This window comes from Mustela erminea, chromosome 12, assembly GCF_009829155.1.
Source record: "Mustela erminea isolate mMusErm1 chromosome 12, mMusErm1.Pri, whole genome shotgun sequence".
NCBI classification, from domain to species: Eukaryota; Metazoa; Chordata; class Mammalia; order Carnivora; family Mustelidae; genus Mustela; species Mustela erminea.
Window position 1 is genome coordinate 62,309,690 of NC_045625.1, and position 9,461 is coordinate 62,319,150.

Below are 9,461 nucleotides of genomic sequence, written 5' to 3' on the forward strand. Positions count from 1 at the left end.
AATTCTACCAAACATTTAAAGAAGAACTAATTCCTATACTCCTGAAACTGTTCCAAAAAATAGAAATGGAAGGAAAACTCCCAAACTCATTTTATGAGGCCAGCATCACCTTGATCCTAAAACCAGACAAGGATCCCACCAAAAAAGAGAGCTATAGACCGATATCCTTGATGAACACAGATGCGAAAATACTCAACAAAATACTAGCCAATAGGATTCAACAGTACATTAAAAGGATTATTCACCACGACCAAGTGGGATTTATTCCAGGGCTGCAAGGTTGGTTCAACATCCGCAAATCAGTCAATGTGATACAACACATCAATAAAAGAAAGAACAAGAACCATATGATACTCTCAATAGATGCTGAAAAAGCATTTGACAAAGTACAGCATCCCTTCCTGATCAAAACTCTTCAAAGTGTAGGGATAGAGGGCACATACCTCAATATCATCAAAGCCATCTATGAAAAACCCACCGCAAATATCATTCTCAATGGAGAAAAACTGAAAGCTTTTCCGCTAAGGTCAGGAACACGGCAGGGATGTCCATTATCACCACTGCTATTCAACATAGTACTAGAGGTCCTAGCCTCAGCAATCAGACAACAAAAGGAAATTAAAGGCATCCAAATCAGCAAAGAAGAAGTCAAATTATCACTCTTCGCAGATGATATGATACTATATGTGGAAAAACCCAAAAGACTCCACTCCAAAACTGCTAGAACTTATACAGGAATTCAGTAAAGTGTCAGGATATAAAATCAATGCACAGAAATCAGTTGCATTTCTCTACACCAACAGCAAGACAGAAGAAAGAGAAATTAAGGAGTCAATCCCATTTACAATTGCACCCAAAACCATAAGATACCTAGGAATAAACCTAACCAAAGAGACACAGAATCTATACTCAGAAAACTATAAAGTACTCATGAAAGAAATTGAGGAAGATACAAAGAAATGGAAAAATGTTCCATGCTCCTGGATTGGAAGAATAAATATTGTGAAAATGTCTATGCTACCTAAAGCAATCTACACATTTAATGCAATTCCTATCAAAGTACCATCCATCTTTTTCAAAGAAATGGAACAAATAATGCTAAAATTTATATGGAACCAAAAAGACCTCGAATAGCCAAAGGGATATTGAGAAAGAAAGCCAACGTTGGTGGCATCACAATTCCGGACTTCAAGCTCTATTACAAAGCTGTTGTCATCAAGACTGCATGGTACTGGCACAAAAACAGACACATAGATCAATGGAACAGAATAGAGAGCCCAGAAATAGACCCTCAACTCTATGGTCAACTAATCTTCGACAAAGCAGGAAAGAATGTCCAATGGCAAAAAGACAGCCTCTTCAATAAATGGTGTTGGGAAAATTGGACAGCCACATGTAGAAAAATGAAATTGGACCATTTCCTTACACCACACACAAAAATAGACTCAAAATGGATGAAGGACCTCAATGTGTGAAAGGAATCCATCAAAATCCTTGAGGAGAACACAGGCAGCAACCTCTTTGACCTCAACCGCAGCAACATCTTCCTAGGAACAACGCAAAAGGCAAGGGAAGCGAGGGCAAAAATGAACTATTGGGATTTCATCAAGATCAAAAGCTTTTGCACAGCAAAGGAAACAGTTAACAAAATCAAAAGACAACTGACAGAATGGGAGAAGATATTTGCAAATGACATATCAGATAAAGGACTAGTGTCCAGAATCTATAAAGAACTTAGCAAACTCAACACCCAAAGAACAAATAATCCAATCAAGAAATGGGCAGAGGACATGAACAGACATTTCTGCAAAGAAGACATCCAGATGGCCAACAGACACATGAAAAAGTGCTCCATATCACTTGGCATCAGGGAAATACAAATCAAAACCACAATGAGATATCACCTCACACCAGTCAGAATGGCTAAAATCAACAAGTCAGGAAATGACAGATGCTGGCGAGGATGCGGAGAAAGGGGAACCCTCCTACACTGTTGGTGGGAATGCAAGCTGGTGCAGCCACTCTGGAAAACAGCATGGAGGTTCCTCAAAATGTTTGAAAATAGAACTGCCCTATGACCCAGCAATTGCACTATTGGGTATTTACCCTAAGGATACAAACGTAGTGATCCAAAGGGGCACATGCACCCGAATGTTTATAGCAGCAATGTCCACAATAGCCAAACTATGGAAAGAACCTAGATGTCCATCAACAGATGAATGGATCAAGAAGATGTGGTATATATACACAATGGAATACTATGCAGCCATCAAAAGAAATGAAATCTTGCCATTTGCGACAACATGGATGGAACTAGAGCGTATCATGCTTAGCGAAATAAGTCAAGCAGAGAAAGACAACTATCATATGATCTCCCTGATATGAGTAAGTGGTGATGCAACATGGGGGCTTAAGTGGATAGGAGAAGAATAAATGAAACAAGATGGGATTGGGAGGGAGACAAACCATAAGTGACTTTTAATCTCACAAAACAAACTGAGGGTTGCTGGGGGGAGGGGGTTTGGGAGAAGGGGGTGGGATTATGGACATTGGGGAGGGTATGTGCTTTGGTGAGTGCTGTGAAGTGTGTAAACCTGGTGATTCACAGACCTGTACCCCTGGGGATAGAGTATTATGCCTCCATCAGAAAGGATGAATACCCAACTTTTGTAGCAACATGGACGGGACTGGAAGAGATTATGCTGAGTGAAATAAGTCAAGCAGAGAGAGTCAATTATCATATGGTTTCACTTATTTGTGGAGCATAACAAATAGCATGGAGGACATGGGGACTTAGAGTGGAGAAGGGAGTTGGGGGAAATTGGAAGGGGAGGTGAACCATGAGAGACTATGGACTCTGAAAAACAATCTGAGGGTTTTGAAGGGACGGGGGGTGGGAGGTTGGGGTACCAGGTGGTGGGTATTATAGAGGGCACGGATTGCATGGAGCACGGGGTGTGGTGCAAAAATAATGAATACTGTTATGCTGGAAATAAAAAAATAAATAAATAAAATCTAATTTGTCTGATCTAAGGATTACCACGCCAGCTTTCTTTTGATGTCCATTAGCATGGTAAATTGTTTTAACCTCCTCACTTTAAATCTGGAGGTGTTTTGGGATCTAAAATGAATCTCTTGCAGACAGCATATCAGTGGGTCTTGCTTTTTTGTTTTTTTGTTTGTTTTAATCCATTCTGATACCCAATGTCTTTTGATTAGAGCATTTAACTCATTTGCATTTAGGGTAACTATTAAAAGATATGAGTTTATTGCCATTGTATTGGCTGTAAGATGAATGTTACTTTATTATTTCTGTTCCTTTCTGGTCTATGTTACTTTTGGCTCTCTCTCTTTGCTTAGAGGACCCTTTACAATATTTCTTGCAGGGCTGGTTTGGTGCTTGCAAATTCTTTTAGTTTTTGTTTGTTCTGGATGCTTTTTATCTCTTCTCTATTTTCAATGAAAGCCTAGATGGTTATGGTATTCTTGGTTGCATTTTTTTCTCATTTAGTGCTCTGAATATATCATGCCAGTCCTTTTTGGCCTGCCAGTTCTCTGTGGATAGGTCTGCTGCCAATCTAATATTTCTACCATTGTAGGCTACAGACCTCTTGCCCACGCTAATTTCAGGATTTTCTCTTTGTCTCTGAGACTTGTAAGCATTAGTGCTAGATGACAGGGTGTTGACCTATTTTTATTAATTTTGAGGGCAGTTTTCTGTGTCTCCTGAATTTTAATGCTTGTTCCCTTTCCCAAATCAGGGAAGGTCTCTGCTATAATTTGCTCCAATATACCTTCTGCCCCTCTCTCTCTTCCTTATGCTCTGGGATCCCAATTATAATAATATTGTTTCATCTTACAGTATCACTTATCTCTCAAATTCTCCCCTCGTGATACAATATTTATCTCTCTTTTTCTCAGCTTCTTTATTCTCCATCATTTGCTCTTCTATATCACTAATTCTCTCTTCTGCCTCACTTATCCTAGCATTAAGGGCCTCCATTTTTTTTATTGCACCTCATCATTTATTGCATGCCTTTTTTATTTCAACTTGGTTATAGTTTAGTTCTTTTATTTCTCCAGAAAGGGGTTCTCTATATATACCTATAAAAATACCTATACAAATACCAAAAAATAGAAATGGAAGAAAAACTTCCAAACTCATTTTATGAGACTGGCATTACCTTGATCCCAAAACCAAAGACCCCATCAAAAAAGAGAATTAGAAACTACTATCCCTGATGAATATGGATGCAAAAATTCTCACCAAAATACTAGCCAGTTAGTACATTAAAAGGATTACTCGCCACAACAAAGTGGGATTTATTCCTGGGCTTCAAGGTTGGTTCAACACCTGCAAATCAATCTGATACATTTTTTTTTTATGGTTTATGAACTTTTATTTTTTTATTATTTATTATTTATTTTTTGAAGCCCATATATACATTTATAATCGTTATTCTGAACTCTTGTTCTGACATCTTGCTAATGTTCATATTGATTAGGTCCCTGGCAGTTGGTACTGCCTCTTGCTCTTTTTTTGGAGGTGAATTTTTCCATTTTTGTCATTTTTTTCCAGAGAAGAATAGATGAATTAGAGAACAAAACACTAAAAGGGTAACAACAACCCCAGAAAAATATACATGAAATGAATCTAAAGAGACCCACAACTGTGGAGAAAAGAAAGGAAAAAGAAAAAAAAAAAGAATATGATCAGGCTGGTGAATAGAACAGATCCACACATTAGATTTGGAGTGTATTTTGGTCTGTTAGAAGAAAATGCCCCCCAGAATTTAAAGAAAAAAAAAACTTATACAAAATAAGGGTAAATATGATGGAGGGATAGAATATGACTGTAAAGATGAAAATTTTAAAAGATTTTAAAAAGGAATTGATAAGAAATGGGTTGAAAAATAAAGAAAAATTTTTTTTAAAAAGGTGAGGTAGAGAATGTGATCAGGCAAGAGACTAGAACAAAGCCATACATTAAATTTAGGGTATATTTTGGAATGTTAGAAGAAACTGTATCCCAAAAATTTAAAGAAAGGAAAACATATATATATATATATATATATATATATATATATATATATATATACACAAAAAGTAAGATTAAATAATGAAGGGATAGAATGTAACTGTAAAAATGAAAATTTAAAAAGATATTTTAAAAAGATATTGATAAGATGTTAGTTAAAATAGGAAAGAACAAAAATTAAAAAAAAGAAGAAAATAAAGAAAATTAAAACAATTTAACTTTAAAAGACTAAAGTGTCATGGGAAAAAAAAAAAAAAAGCCATGAATTCTATGTGTTGTATTCCCCTAGTGCTGGGGTTTTGAAGTTCTCATTGATCAATAAACTTGGTCTTGGCCAGATGTTCTTGCTGATCTTCTGGGGGAGAGGCCTGTGGCAGTGATTCTCAAGTGTCCTTGCCCCCACCAGTATTACACCACCCTTGCCAGGGGCCAGACTAAGAAATCTGCTTGGGTTTGCTCTCAATAGCATTTGTTCCCTGAAAGCTTTCCATACAGCTTTGGAGGACAAGAATGAAAATGGCAGGGGCACCTGGGTGGCTCAGTGAGTTAAAGCCTCTGCCTTTGGCTCAGGTCATGATCCCAGGGTCCTGGGATTGAGCCCCGCATTGGGCTCTCTGCTCAGTGGAGAGCCTGCTTCCTCCTCTCTCTCTGCCTGCTTCTCTGCCTACTTGTGATCTCTCTCTCTCTGTCAAATAAATAAATAAAATCTTTAAAAAAAAAAAAAAAGAATGAAAATGGCAGGCTCCCAATCTCCAGCCCAGAGGAGCTGATAACTCAGGCCTGCTCCTCAGTGAACCCTCAGAGAAAAGCAGTCAATCACTCCTGTCTCCCTAGTCTCCAGCCACACTCTGAGACTCGGCATGTGACCAAGGATTTCTATCTCTGGCATATGACACTATTCAGAGTTTCCAAACCCAGCAGATTCCTGCAGCATGCTCCTGTACTGCTCCTCCTGGTGGAGGAAGTGGAGGTATCTCCCTGTGTCTGCCACTGTGGGGTCCCTACTTGAAGAATAGTGGCCTGACTCTGCCACGGATCATGGTTTATGGCAACCCTGAGCTGAGAGCCCACTCCTTGGCTCCATCTTTGCAGCCAGCTTCCCCGCTCCAACACCTGGGAGCTCTGCCACACTCAGGCACCTTTAGTCTTTCTGCAACCCTGAGGGTCTTGAGACCACACTGTCCCAGCGAGGGCTCCCCCAGCCCCAGCCCTGCTTAGCCACTGGAGCGACATCCCTAGGTGGAACAGACTTCTAGAAAGTTCCAATCTTGTTCTCCGGTGCTCTATCACTTGCAGGGAGCCCCTCCCCCCCGTAGTCTATCTTCCTACATATCACCTCGGATTTACTTCACATGTCCTACCTTCCAGAAAATGGTCACTTTTCTGTTCAGAGAATTGCTGCTATTCTTTCCTTTGATCTCCTTTTGAGTTTGCAGGTGTTCAGAACAGTTTAACTATCTAGCTGAATTCTTGGGCCCAGATGAAATTTAGGTCTCCCTACTCCCCTGCCATTTTGCTTCTCCTATTCTCTAAATTATTTTTAAAGAGAAAAGAGAGATGCCCTGCTGTGGATGTCCTGTGCTACTATAACCTGAGTCAAACTTTTCTCCTAAATGGATGATTCAGGAAGTCTCCTGATACTCTCTAGCTGCTGCCCATGAGTACAATTGGAACAATGGAGGCCACTTGGGAAAACTGGAATTACATTTCCTGAGCCAAATTTTTTTGTTGTGGTTATTTTCTTAGCAAACTTTCTCTCAGCCAAGCTGCTCTTTTCTCATGGGAAATAATACAGCCTTGTTAAAAGGAAGTGTTTTTTTTCCCTTTCTTAAGACCATCTCCCTGTAGGAGTCACACTTCTGACATATATGGCTTCATATACTTCAGGAAAGTTCTTCTAGATTTCTAAGCAGTAAACTCTCTCCTTAATGGATTTTCTGCAGATATATGTTACATGTTTCTTGATGTACTTCAAGCATTATTTGAAGTTTTAAAATCTGAATCTTGAGCAGTATTTTTAGACTGCAAAGATTTTTGTTCATTTTGGAGACCACTCATTTGAATTAAAAGTCATTGATTTATTTTCCTTCACTTTTTAAGTTGTCCTTGTTTTTCTCCTTCAAGACTTATTAAGAAAAAGTTAACATCATTAGTGTATCTCTTCAAATTAACTTCCAATTGGCAGCCCAGGAATTCTCAGTTTTCTGATTCTTTAATTTCAAGTTGCCATCATCCTCATTATATTCTTTTAAAGAGAGCAAGCAAACTTGTCTTCAGTGTGGTTTTTGAGATTTTAACAGGCCCTCTTTATAATTTAAAGTCTCTTTCATTTGTGCTTTCACATTGTCAAACATTGCCTTCTGTTCCTTCATCCCCCCACACTTTTTCTACCATTGCTGTGCTTCTTAGAATAGCAGTTTTAGACTTTCTTAAAATCGAGTGTTTTTATCCAAACCAGACATGAGGGATGTTCTGAGGGACATTCCTCTGAGATGCTCTTAAGATGTTTTGGTGTCAGTCACTTGAGCTTGAGGGATTTTGCTGCATCTTTGAGTGACTGTATCTGTCCTTAAAGTCAAGCCATGAAAATAAAAGTTTAAAAGTTTAGGGGATTCACTTCTTTTTGGGAAAGATTTACAATGTTCTCAAGTGATGGTGTGGACAAGTCCAGATATTTATAAATGCTGCAAAACTCAGTGTTTGTTATTTCAGAGGACTGATCTTCATTGGAGGTGACTTACAGGCTTCATTGGTTTGTGCAATCAGTCTAGTTTCTTCACTTTGACCCTGAGCAGAAAATCTTTGGGATGGATCTTTTTTTCCCCACCCCTTAAAGTATGCCCACTCTTAACTGTAAAAAAAAAAAAAAATCAAGAAGGCCATATCAGAATCTCCTGTGGAAACACATAGAGACTTGGGTTTTGTCTCAAGCATAGATAACACTATCTGAAAGCTAGTGCAGAGCAGGAGGAGGTGGGAAGACCAGATTATATAAAATAGAACAAACTTTGCTCTGCTTATTGCACAAGTAGAGAATAAGAAGTGATATTATTTATCGAGCACATTTGGTTGAGGAGAAAGTGTTGACTGCAGCCACCCGGGTGCCCCTAGCCATATATTCTATAGAAGTGGAGGATTGAGGCTTAGTCTAGGACTTGTGATGAGGAAAGAATCTGGCCAAATTCTGCTGAAGTTTACTTTAGAATTCATTTATTTGTTTGAAAAAAGGAGGGAAAGGGCTTATTTTTAGTGATAAGATTGGACAGAATCAGAAACAGGAAAGTATTTCAGTATTTTGTTCAATGACTTTTTTCAATGTGTATAAGTCTGTTTTTCAGTATTTTTTCTCTTCAGCGCAATCTTGTCTTTGGTGGAAAATGAAGCGAGTATGCTACACTGGTGTTTCCAATGACACAAGATGATTTTAGGTGGTTTGCTGAGTCAACATTAAATAACACTGTCACATAGCAAGAAAGTAATTTCTTTCTCTTGCAAGAAAGCTCTTTGTTTCTTGCTAATCTCCCTCTTAAATGAAAAGAACAGGTCTCAGCCTTTTGCGATCAATCATTGGTATCTTTCTAGGTTTGAATAAAAATACTTTCATTATATTCCTTTTGATGGTTATCTTCTACTTATGGAAAATGATACTGATTTTTCATTTAGGGTGGTTATAATTTAAGCCAAAAATTTTTTTAATGAGTTGACTGAAATAATAAATATTAGATAAATAATAGTATAGATGATATGTATATGTCAACAACAAAAAAATATAATGTTATGCTCCATTCCACCATTCCACACCATTCCAGAATCTTTGATCTTGTATGATTCCTTCTATGTTTTTTGAGAGAGCTTTGGCAGCCCAGAGGAGCTAAATTGTCACTGGGACACTTAAGGCAAGACATCAGCCAAACTACAATATCTTATTTAAATCCTTGTACCACCTTCTGGTTTAACAAAAGCATTTTTTCATTAATTGTGATAACATTGAGTCTTGAAGTGAAATGTAATTAAAACTGTATTATATGTAGTACTCAAGATAATGGATCTCTGCTGTATGTTATTGTAGCATCATGGAATTTTAGAACACAAAGAGACATTACTGACACTTTCCTAATCAGATGAAACTGACTATAATTTGGTAGGTCAATCAGCTCTTGATCTTAGCTCTATAAAGGTATCCTTTGTGAGAGTTCCATGGCATGGACTTATCTGCAACAATTCTGTTAGAGTTCATGTTAGTCAAAATGTTGCTTCTTCAAAAATCAGAATAATAGTTTATTAGGTATTAGCCAAATTTCAAATAAAAGAAATCGAATGGTCCCAGAACACACACTTGACTCTGTCTCAGAAAATACCATAAATTTATTAGAATTACTGCTAGCACAAATAGTATCAGTATTACAATGTTTATTTACAAAGT